Raw genomic sequence first — 13,183 nt, forward strand, 5'->3', positions numbered from 1 at the left:
GAAAGGAAGCCGGGGGGAGGGCCAACATACAGAGACATGGTATGGAATTGGCTCTGTGCTGTACTGCATTCTCGATTTCCTGCACAGTAAGAAGAGGCAACGCTAGAGAGGACAGTGGGGAACTGCCAGTAATATTCCATGAGTGTAGACTCAAGACAAAAGGTTGGAGACAGGGCTACCATTTCTACTTGCTAGTTTTTTCTATTGGTGCCTGCCTTTGCGGAGCATAATGTAGCCTTATAAAACAATCATTTACACATATGCAGCACTTGCTGAGTAACAGACATTATCCTGAATATTTTAAAGCATTCTTTTGGTCAACATTCCCAGTGAATTGTCAAGGAGGGTTCTATTACTTTCATTCCTCAGATAAGAAGATTGAGAGGCAGAATGGAGAGATAGCTCAATCAGGAAAGTATAAGGACCTACCTATGTTCAACCCCCCAAATCCAGGAAAAAAGACTAAGAGTGGTGGTAGGTACAACCATGGGGGAAGCGATGACAGTCACCTCCATGAAGCCAGTTAGCCAGCCATCCTAGCCTACTCGGCAAATTCCAGACCAATGAGAGAGCCCATCTAAAACTAATATATGAAAACAACAGCATCTAAGAAACAGCTGAAGTTGTTCTCTGACTTCCATATACTCACATGCCCACACATGTGAATGCACACACAGGCACAGACTGAGAGGCAAGAGGACTGGGTTCTTCCCAACATCAGCCATTTACTTTTCTAGCATGTATGTATGTATGAGTTTCTGTGCACCATGTGGGTACAAGAGACAGCACAGGCCGGTAGAGGGATTTAGAATCTATGAGACTGGAGTTGCAGAGCTAACATGTGGGTTCTTAGAACCAAACACAGGTAAAGGGTGGTAAAGGCTCTTAACTGCTGAGCCACTTCTCCAGTACTTTGCATAACATCACAAAACTCTTAAGTGATAGAATTAGGATTTGAACCAGTTTTCAGAGTCCAGGTGAGGAACTAGGTTTCTATATGTAGCAAATTATTCTGCTAACAAATATTCCGAAGATTGCACCCACACACTGAGCAGTTACCAAGTGTCTTGGTTACTAGTTCTTGTAGAAACCCATTCACATAAATATTATATTCCCATTATTCTGTTAAAGAACTGGAGCTCAAAAGGGCAAGGATGGCTAAGGTCACATGACTACTAATATTAAGAATGAGCCATATGCGGTTCCTCCGAAAACTGGGCACCTCACTTCCAGAAGATCCTGCTATACCACTCCTGGGCATATACCCAGAGGATTCCCCACCATGTAATAAGGATACATGCTCTACTATGCTCATAGCAGCCCTATTTATAATTGCCAGAGGCTGGAAAGAACCCAGATATCCCTCAACAGAAGAGTGGATGCAAAAAAATGTGGTATATCTACACAATGGAGTACTATTTAGCCATTAGAAACAATGAATTCATGAAATTCTTAGGCAAATGGATGGAGCTAGAGAACATCATACTAAGTGAGGTAACCCAGACTCAAAAGGTGAATCATGGTATGCACTCACTAATAAGTGGATATTAACCTAGAAAACTGGAATACCCAAAACATAATCCACACATCAAATGAGGTACAAGAAGAAAGGAGGAGTGGCCCCTGGTTCTGGAAAGACTCAGTGAAACATTATTCGGCAAAACAAGAACGGGGAAGTGGGAAGGGGTGGGTGGGAGGACAGGGGAAGAGAAGGGGGCTTACGGGACTTTTGGGGAGTGGGGGGGCTAGAAAAGGGGAAATTATTTGAAATGTAAATAAATTATATAGAATAAAAAAATTAAAAAAAAAAAAGAATGAGCCATATGACATGCACGAGGTAAGAATTAAAGCCAGGCAATCTCACACCGGAGCTCAGGCTTGGAAACACATTCAGTGTATGAGTTTGTTCTAAACTCTGATGGCTGTGATTGGGCACTCTCTGGAAATCAGCAAGACTCTGGGTAGCCTCCCCTAATTTCTAGATGAAATGACACAGCCCCAGGACAATGTCATCCAGGGAGAACTTAGTACTGGAGTCTCTTACAGAATAAAGGACTGCACTGGTTCAAAGCCTCTGAACAGAAGGCTTGCTGTTCTGATCACAATCTGCATATCCCCAGTTCAGCCCAGGGCCTGGCTAAGATCTCCTCAAATGGTCCCTTCTTAAGAAACAAGGAGGCTACACTCATTGGAGTCTATGACTTATCCAAAAGCATACATTTACAGCATATCAGCTAAAATTTGAAGTAGTTTCTCTCTTTAGTTTCTATCTCTCTTGTCAAAGTCTCACTTGCCTTTTCTCTTTCTGTCATGTACACATATAAGCTTACATACATGCATATGTGTACAAACACAAGAACATGTACACACTCAAGCTTATCCATCCCTTTATCCTTCATACACATATACAAGCACATACACACATAGGCACACACACATATACACATATACACATAGCACACATACACACACACACACTCACACCAGTTCTAATCACACTAGACCAAAGTATGCTTCCAGAAGACAGTGAACTCTCAGTCTATCTCGCAGCTTTATATGAGCAGTTCCCTGCACCTTAAATACTCCTTCCCTTGCTTGCTCCTTTTAAATTTGTTTCTTCTTGTTCATTCTAGTAGTTGCACTAGAGTTGTTACGCTATCCCTAGGAATCTCTCTTTGTCCTCAAAGCCAGCTTATAACAAGAGGCTCTTCACTGCCCTTAGGCACTCTAGTATAACAGTGCTCTACATTGTAATTCCCTTCTCCCTCTGGAATGGGCTTCTTAGACTCTGTATTATGATTTCCCATGTTTCCCATCTATACCTCACTACACAGCATTAATAAGCAGATTTAGGAATCTAAGAAAAGGATCTGCTGGCTGGTGGCATCGAAGACATTGAGCAAGGCTATGGAGGCTATAGGACATGGAGTGCTGGACCTGCCAACACCCAGGGTACATATGGAAGTGGCATGGCCAGCTGGCAAGGTTATGAAAACTACAACTACTACCATGCCCAGAACACCAGTGTCCCTCCAGGAATATCCTATTATAGTTATGGCCCAGCCCCATGAGAGGCCACCAAGACCAATGATGGTGGCCTGGCAACTGTGAGCTGGGCCACGCACGTGGCCTCTTCTGCTCCAGAGCCATGTACCCAGAACTCCGACTTGCTCATTGCCAAGATCAATCAATGTTTGGAATTGTTGTCCAAGGAAGGAGGCAGTCGTAGGATCAGCAGCTGAGCAGAGGGCATGGAGGACCGAGACAGCTCCTTCTACTTCAAGCCATAAGTCCTATGACTCCAGGCCCTGTATACCTGAGCATAATCCCTACTGCCCCGACTACAGTTACGATTATGACTTTGACTTGGGGACTGATCCCAATGGTAGCCTTGGTGAGACATTCAATGGCTGTCAGGATCCAACTCCAGAGCAGAGCAGGGCTCCCTTGATGGTTTCTTGAGGGGCCGCTTCTAGGACTAGAGTAGCTCCAGCATCTTCATTCCTAGTGACTGACCCCTTCATGCCACCCTCAGCCTGAGAGCCCTTATCCACTACCTGGAATGAGTTAAACTACAGGGGTGGATGTGGTCTAGGTGGGCCCTTCACCAAGAGGCCACTACTTCCCTCTTCTCCCAGTCCATGGCCCCTGACTACAGCATGATGGGCATGCAGGGGGTGGATGGTTTTGGTAGGACCATGCCTTATGGAGGATTGGCCCAGAGGGAGAGGCTTTGAACACTTTGGACCAGACAACATGGGCAGGAAGCAGAAGCAGTTGTTATTGTATGAAGAACCGGACGTCCCCCTGGCCAGGCCTGTGCTTACAGTGAAGGAGATCTGTCTGAAAACGATAGAGCTGGTGACTTACATCAGGAGATGAAAAATTCAGGGGGGTGGGGATGAATTCTGTGACTCCAGGAAGCATAGAGGAGAAAAGGAGGACAGGGTCGAGGATGTGAAGAAGAGAAGAAAGAAACGAAGGCAAGACAGGATGTGGGAGCAAAAGCTGACAGGATTCAGTTTGCCTTTTCTGTATGCAAGTTTTGTAGCTTGTAAGATGAAGAAATTCAAAAGCATCTGCAAAGTAAATTTCACAGAGACCTTGTGATTTCTAAGTACCAAACTGCTCCAAAAGACAGTAGAATTTCTCCACGGGTACATCATAAACAGAATTAAGACAATTGAGAAACTGCATCGGAGTTGGAGAAGAAGAGTCCTAAACCCAAACCAGATCCATTCAAAGGGATTGGCCAAGAGCATTTCTTCAAAAGCCGCACATTGCCTGGCCTGTGATAGGCTGATTCCTGCACAGCACCAGCTTCTCCAGCGGCAGCTGCTTTCTGGGGACCATAACCATAATAGAATGTTGTCTGCTGAGCAGTTCCAGAAAACAAGTCTCCATGTGGCTAGGAGTGTTTTGAACAACAAATATAGTGAAGATGCTGTAAAAATACCTCAAGGGCTAGGATCCTTTTGTCAATGAAATCGCTGATCTTGAGACAGAAGGAGATGAAAATGTAGGAGAAGAGAAGGAGGAAATATCACAGGAGGTAGCTGTCTTCTTGTCTAGTAGTCTTAGCAGAGAGGTGATCACAGCTTCAGTGAGGGCAGTAGAGGGGGAAGGAGAACTGGCTACAGAGCAAAATGAAGTCCTAGCTGCAGTGGAAGGGCCTGTGGACACAGCAGGGGCCAGGAGTGACCCCCGCACGGAAAAGCTCCTAGAAGAACAGACCCGAGAAACAGCATCTGAAACCAGGGACATCAAAGACAAGGCCAGGGGTGAGGCTGCTGAGGGCAGAAACGAAACAGCCATGCTATTGGCAGACATAGGAAGCACGGTCTCTGTCGTAGCTGTCCCAGGGTCATGGAAGGTGAGCTGGAGCAAGCTGATGCAGACTTCACAGGGATTCCCACACAATCATCTTTTCTTCCCTGTTAAAGAGGATGTGTTATATCATGTGTTCTTTTTGTTTTATAAGATGATTTATAATATACTAGGGTATTTGCTATTTGATTGAAAGAATGGGCCATTTCCTTCCCAATGCTATACAGTAGATGGCTTCCCACCTCTGTTAGAATCCAAAAAGAGGTAAACCATTTTCCCTAGTGGCCTTTGATGGCTATCTATGCACTGAAGTTAGAATAATAAATGGAGATCTTCCTGATAATTGTTAAGTCTTAAAGCAGAAAAAAAAAGTAGATTCAAAATGTGTGAGTTCAGGTGATTGTTTTTGAACACACACACACACACACACTAAAGCTCACTTATTGAGATATCTAATTATGTTTTCACTGTTAATTATGTTAGTCACCTATTGTTGTATAACAGATTATACCCCAAATTTAGCAGCTAAAAATTGCAACAAGTGATTTATTATCTCACATTGTTTCTGTGATACTATTTCTGAAACAGCTTAGCGAAGTGGCTACAGCTTGGTCTCCAGGGAAGCGATAGTTAAGACAGTGGCAGCAGTCAGTGGCAGCCTGGATGGAGTTGGAATATCTGCTTCCAAGATGGCCCTTCCCATGTAGATGGCAGGAGGTCACAGCTGCCTACCTCATGGTCCTCTACAGAAAGCTGTGGAAAGCCTTCATGAAAGAGTAGTTGGATTCCTCACACATGCTCCAGAGAGAGCAAGAAGGAAACCAAACCCTTCTTATGGCCAGTAAACACCATCACTCCAGCCACATTCACTTCATTGGAACCAAACCATTAAATCCAGCCCACGCTCAAAGGGATGAATGTAGGGCTCCCTCTATTGGAGGTAAACATGCCAACAAATTTATGTCCTTTAAGAATAACAATCCCCCCGTGCTTCCCCAACACAGGAACTTCAACTCTTGGGAGCAGGTGGAAGGAAACACAAGCATGTGATAATGAGAAATAAGCAAACTCTTCACAACTGAATGAGGATAAAGATGATAGAATTTGCCCTTGCGTGCACACAAGGACTCTCCAATAAGGAACACTGAGATGCCCACAGATACTGTCACTCATGACTGATGACAAGGACGTCTCTATATCCTACTTTCCATTTACTAAGAGGAGTTTGTAAGGATAGCAAGACAAGACCTACCACAGTATCCTAAAGCCAGAAGTGACTCAACTGCTTAGAAGCAATCAGCAACCAATTTTTAGGCATCTAGTACATTTGTTATCCCCACTCCTTATCATTTTGATATATTTATGATAAATTCTCTTGAAATCCAGACAACATTTTTATCAAACAACAATGAAAAGGTAATGATATGGATAGAAGACGACTAACTTATTTTTTACTCCCTACTGTGTGCCAGGCAAAGAATACACACAATCACATCTAATCCTCTGGTGATTACTCTTATTCCCACTTTAATGATGGAAAACAAATTGCAGATTTTTCAAATCCTTCTCATGTGCCAGAAGAACAGAAAGATTCTAATATGTAGCATAAGTAGTCCAGAGCCACATCAAGAATGACAGGGTTTTTTTGTTTGTTTGTTTTTGTTTTGTTGTTGTTAATTACTTTTAATTGCTGTGACTCAAATATCTGACATTTGTAACAAAAAGTAGGAAGTATTTGTTTTGCAGTATAAGAAAGTGCAGTTTACTGATGTTTCCTTCCATGTTGAACAGAATCTCATGCCAACTGGAGAATGTTTTAGGCCAACCACAGCATAGACAGGAAGAGACAAAGGATATGCCCTGCCTCCCAGACTTATTTCCTCTAGGTGAGTCCTACATACCCAAGTTTCCAAACCTCTCAAAACAGTGCTACAAGAAAACTGCACCTTTGGAGTAGATAGACTTCATATCCAAAGATGAATGGATAGCCATATACTAGTGTGTTTTCAAAATTATTACACACACAGTATTAGTTAGCTTTTTGTTGCTGTGATAAAACACCATGACAAATGGAATTTAAAGAAGAAAGCTTGTACTGGGCTTACAGTTCCAGAGGAATAACAGTTTGGCGTGGCAGTGAGGTGAACATTTTATTGAGGAAGCAGCAGGCATGTCAACCAGAGCAGGAAGCCAACAGCTTACATCTCAAACCAAAAGCATAAAGTAGAGACAGCAAAATAAATGTGTTCTTGATGCAATTTTTTGCTCCTGGGTGCCAGAACCTGGACATCTTATCAAGTACTCTTTTGATTTGAATCCAAACCTATAGTACTACTGCGGCTCTGGCCATGAAGATCAACCCCTCTGCACTGAGGAAGACACAAAGGCATTCTTCATATAACATGGCGCCCCTTCCTGTGAGAGAGTTCTCACTTCCCTTCTTCCAGAGGTCATCTAGTCTGTCCCATCTGGTCCTTGTAGCCTCTGGAACTGCATGGGGAGAGTCAGAGCTTGAAAGGAAGCCCCCTGAGCCTGTAAATAGCCATGGCTGCTGCAAGTGGAGGCAGCAAAGAGCCACTGTTAGCTCTGTGGAGCCAGTGTGTGGTAATTTGACAGGATTAAGAGGATTAATACGTTAATGCATTATTAGTGCTTTTATAGGAGATTTTCTAAGAGTTGAGCGCTGTGATCCCTATGTCCTGTTATATAAACTGTCAGTAATTGCCTTAATTGGCCAATTGTTGCTGATGGAAACAGACAGGAAACAGGCCTGATTATCTATACCCTGGGGTTCAGAGTCTGGCCACAGATCCTCACCAAACCAAAAAGGCTTAGGGAAACTGAGTCAGAGTGTAGCCACCCAAACTGCTTGTGCAGCAGGAGGTAAAAGGCAGGTCCATGCACTAGAGTTCAAAACAGCCTGTGTGCATGTCTCCACAATCCAGATTCCTACCCACACCATGGTTCCTACGGACTGCCCTGCCCCAGCTTTCATCTCCACATCTGCCAATGTGAACGGTAATTATATCCACCTTCTGATGTTGCCAGGAAAGAAGGGCAATGAGCCACTATTGATGAACATGCTTTGTCAACCGGACAGGTTTATGTTCCTGGGAGGGAGGGTTCTGATTTTGTTGGATGGAGTGAGTGAAGAATTTTGCCTTTTGGTGTTTATGTATTGGGGAGAATAATAACAGCTCCTGGAGAGACAGTAGAATGCTCATGAAGGCCTAGGAGACAGTCTTGGTCACGGGACAGCAGGGCTAGCTGAGGGTAGTCAGTTGTGAGAGAAGCCAGCATGCTACAGGCTCCAGCGTGGAGGCCCAGACATCTCAGCATCCCTCCCTCCCTCCAGCTGAGAGGCAGGTCACAGAGGAAGTCGCCCAGCAACTGTGGCTGTGGGCTCCTTAGAGTTTAATTTGCTTTGCTAATTAAGCGCCTGAGTTGGACTCCCCACTGGAGGTGTGAGTCTGTAGCATAGTGGATGGGAATAATAATAGAACACTAGAATCACAGCTTGAAAGGCTCCTGAAAGATCTTTTACTAGAAACAAATAAACGTGATATCTTTTACTTTCTAAACTGTGTAGGCTGGGTACAGGAAGGAGGGTGCCAGGGATGACCACACTTTGAATATAGGAAGGAATGTCTCAGAGGGATAAGACTGAAAAGTTAAAAGTAAATTTCCAATATCAAGAGGAAAAGAAATAGGAATAGAGGCTGATTTGACAGTTAGGCAAGGCAATGGGTATCAATCCCAACAAGGAGGCGTAGGGAGTAGAAGTTAAGTCTTTGTGAAGAGATTTGAGACATTTAGACTTGAAAGCTTAAGGAGAGAGAGATGATATCTACAAACATTTTTGGTTCACCTCACTAGAAACTAGAATTCGTCCTCTATTCCCTCTCTGGTTAATGAAGTGACATGATCAATTGTGGCCCATATATAGTTAATTATTGGTGTGAAATCTTCTACCTTCTTCTACTTGGTCTGGCACCTGGTCCATTGACCTGCGTTTCTGAATAGCTGCAGTGAGCCTGCTGCCCACTGACAACCTGAGATGGACATGCAATATAGTAAAAAAAAAAAATAATAATGATAATAACCTTTCACTGCAGTGAGGCTCTGAGAATTTAGAATTTATTATCAGTACACAGCCTAATCTATTAGAACTGATATTGAAAACTTTTAAATGTTATGATTATATATCAATAAATATCATCATAATGATAGGAAGTAAAGGTTACTAATAAGAGGTCAGAAAATAAGCTGGAGATTTTTCCAGCATGATTGAGGAATCCAGACTGGTATCCAACACCACAAGGCGACAACCCAATTCTGTGACCCAAGCCTTTGACCAGAATGAAAATTTTATCAAACAGGATTATCTTATTTAAATGACCCTCACTTGCAAGTATCTTATTACATGGCAGACATTGGAAATTGTTTGCCCAGTGGTTCATGACAATCATGTATCAGCCAATACAGACTGTCCTCCTTTGCATGAAAATAACATATAAAGAAACTATACACAAAGAAACTCACTCTAACTGAAAAAGTCTTCTTACATGGTCTCAGTATGTAAAGTGCTTGCTTTCAGGCCTGAGTTTAGATTCAAAAGAATCCAGGAGGAATGGGTATATATGTATATGTGTATATGTATATATTCATGTATATATGAATATATATTCATGAATGTATATTCAATATATGTAAATATGTGATGTGACCCTATTGTAGCAGGGTAGAGAGGTAGATTCCCCAGAGCTCACTGGCCAGCCAGCTAGCTAATCATTGAGTGCCAGTTTCAATGAGATACCCTGCCTCAGAAAACTGAAGAAGAAAGTAATCAAGGAAGATATAGGATGTCAGCCTATGGTTTCCACAGTCATGTGAACACAAACACCACACACCACACACACACACACACACACACCACACACATACCACACACACACCACACCACACGCGCGCGTGCGTGCGTGTGCGCGCGCACACACACACACACACACCACACACACACCACACACACACACACACACACACACACGAGGGGAGAGAGAGAGAGAAAGAGAGAGGTATTCATACCAAATGTAGACACCCCAAACAGCTGTGCCATTTACCCCAGTGCCATAGTTTGGTACTTATTTGAACTTATGAGATAAACTCATTCACTACCCAACAATTCCTTCCTCACTACCATTACATGCAATAGCATCCCTATTAAAAGAAAAACAGTCCTATCCCAACTATGGGCTCCTCTGGGTTCCAGTGTTGTAAGCCAGATATGCTGCCTCCAACCATAAAAAATGGTGAAGACTTTGGAGAGTTTGCTAAGAATTTAACTTTCACTTCTGGGTCCAGATGCTGCAAGAGAAGAGCCCTGTGTGTTTTATACATTAGTCACAGAGCGCACAGTCCTGGATGTTGGCCATTGGATCTGGCCTCACATTTTAGCACTTGCATCTGGACCAGGCAGATAGAAACCTAGCTATAATGAGTTTGCCCCTTGTCCATGACATTTGTGCTTTGTAGGGGGGAAAATGGGAAAAAAATTTAAATCCTAAAGTCTGTTTGCTTTCAGCCCTGTAGCTGTGATGAGGTCTGGGAGTCTGACTAGGATTTAAACTTCGCTTCCCAGCCAGCCAGGGGAGAAGTTAGAGATGAAGCTGGCGCTTTTCAACATCTTTGGCATTTTTATCTAAATTTGCATTTTTTCTCTCTTTCCACTGATAAAGTATCTGGCCTGCAATGAAGGCAAAACTCTCAGGACAAATGTTGATGTCTTTATTGTTGACTGAGCCTCCCTATGTGCAGGTACAGGGTTACCCGTTTTATGGACCACCTCTTTCTACTCTCCTTTTACTCTTCAAGGTAAGTGTGTGAATTTTAGGGGACACAAGACATTAGGAGATGCCAAACACTGAGAAATGCCAGTGATGGCACATGTACTCAGGTTAGCCAACCTATATAATCTCTCTCTCTCTCTCTCTCTCTCTCTCTCTCTCTCTCTCTCTGTGTGTGTGTGTGTGTGTGTTTCTCTCTCTATTTCTCTCTCTCTCTCTATTTCTCTCACTCTCTCTCTTACTAGCTTGCTCTCAATCGCTCCATCTAGCTCTCTCTCTCTCCACACTGTGTAAAAGCTAAAGGTCAATCACTAGTGTCCTCCTCAGTTGCTCTCCATCTTGCTTAGGATCTCACACAAAACCTGGAAATCACTGCTATTGCTAGGCTGGCTAAGGAAGCCTTAGGGATCCATCTGTTAGGAATGCCCCTGCCTCCATCTTCCAAATGTGTGTGACACCAAGCCCATCTCTTTGATGTGGGTTCTGTAGACTGAACTCACATCCTCATTCTTTTGCCATAAGTGATTTACTGAATAATCTCCCTAGTATACCATGTTTTCCCCTATACCACCCTGCTTTTGATCCAATATTAAAACTACATCTAGATAAAATAAGTGTGACATACCAGTATCTCATCAAAATAATATATAGTGGGACGAAAATGGGTTGTTGATCCATAATCAAATGCTGAGATCATTATGCGGAGTTTTCCCTTTCCAAATGTCCATTTCCATATGGTGGGCAGGGACAAGATACTGAGATTTTCATTGAATAAATGTGTAAAAGGGTCCTTGTCATTGGAGCTAAGATAAAGATCTAGGAAGAATGGTAAGCACCATGCTATGATGAAGGCAGGATGGTAAGGAGATCTGTCAACTAGTTTTTTCTAGGTAGTAAGATAGGACATCCTCACTAAGGTGAGGTATCTAAAACAGGATTTGATTAAAAAGAAAAGAGCAAACCAAGAAAAGTTAGGAGTGGAGCACTCCAGCAGAGAGCACAGCAGGCACAAAGGCATTGGTTAGGGAGTTTCTCCAGTTGGTTTAAAGAGCAGTACAAAAGACTATTGGCTACCTTGTTTTAGCCATTCAAATATAGTATATATCATGAATAAACACATTTTTATTTCATTATAAATATACATATGAAATTATCCAAGTAAAGAGGAAGGGAAGGTCAGGGGAGACAGGTACAGAGAGACTAACGAGACATAAGGAGGAGGCAGGCAAAGATGCCTCTGCTATGCTCTTGTTCTTGTAGGGTGAGTGAGCCACACCACCAGACAGAAGAACCCCCAGGAATCTCAGCAGGAGTTGAGCCAGTCCCTATCCATTTCTGTCCCTGCTTAGGAGCACCTAACCAAGACACCCCACTGAGAGGACCTGGGCAGTCAGTTACAGAGCAAACACCTGGATTCCTTCCCCCATGTAAATAGAGCTTCATAACATCTCAAAATGAGACATTAGGAAACATCTACCCTTAAATGCCACCCCACCCTTCAATATTTATTTAGTCCCTGTCCACATGGAATAACGCTCACAAGTTACTTCATCAAGGATCATTTGAGAGCGGCTGTTTTTACTGAGCTGTAACACTTGGGGAAGAGTTCTCTCTCCCAAACATTCATTTTTGGACCTTGGGCCTGCCTATCTGGCCAGGCTCATGACACTGATGCTACACCTTTGCTGCTGATGCTGGCGCTGCCCCTGTAGCTGACAAGAGACATTGAATCTCGGCCACCTGCTCTGGGCAGGCCACCCAAACCTCCTTATTTTTCTTCTAAGAGCTCTAACGCTTCCAGCATTCTCAGCAAGACCAGAGCCCCGTGGAACCTTTCACCCAGGTTCTGGTTTGCACTCCTGACAGACAGAAAATGACAGTTCTCAAAGTTTAGTAGATAAAAATTATTCTAGGACAAAGCCCTTTTATCAATGAGAATGACTATGACATAACAGCTGATCTTGGGGTTAGATAAGAAACCCACGACTAGTATATATTTGTGGGCATATGTGTGCTTATATGTGTGTGAGTGTGTGTGTATATGTGTGCATGTGCATTTGTGCTGTGTGTGAGTGTGTGAGGATGAATGTGCATGTGTTTGTGGAGGCTGTAGTTCAGTGTTAACTGTCATCCTCAGTCACTCTTCACCTTCTTTTGACACAGGTTCTTTTGCTGAACCTGATGCTCTTTAAGTTGACTAGTCTTAAAGAGTTCACTGGAGTTGGCCTGCAACTCCAGTGAAACACCTATCTCAGCAATGCCCCAGTGCAGATATTCCCTTTCATTTCCAAACTTTTTTTTCTTGGTTTAGATCAAGCTTTTAATCAATAAAATACAAACATGTATTTTAACATTACAAAGAAAAAATATATTTTTTATTTGATATATTCTTTATTTACATTTCAAGTGATTTTCCCTTTCCTGGATCCGCCCTCCCTGAAAGAAGATTCCATCAGAAAGTAGTATATATGAAGAAGGAAGAATAGAAGACTTTCAACTGCCCTAGGCACAGG

At 43.0% G+C, this 13,183-nt stretch overlaps 1 pseudogene; it reads left to right on the forward strand.

Moving 5' to 3' along the window:
• Positions 1–1,828: 1,828 nt before the first annotated feature.
• LOC127680263 (A-kinase anchor protein 8-like) lies at positions 1,829–4,941 on the forward strand (annotated as a pseudogene).
• Positions 4,942–13,183: the final 8,242 nt, after the last annotated feature.

Source organism: Apodemus sylvaticus, chromosome 3 (genome assembly GCF_947179515.1).
Source record: "Apodemus sylvaticus chromosome 3, mApoSyl1.1, whole genome shotgun sequence".
NCBI classification, from domain to species: domain Eukaryota; kingdom Metazoa; phylum Chordata; class Mammalia; order Rodentia; family Muridae; genus Apodemus; species Apodemus sylvaticus.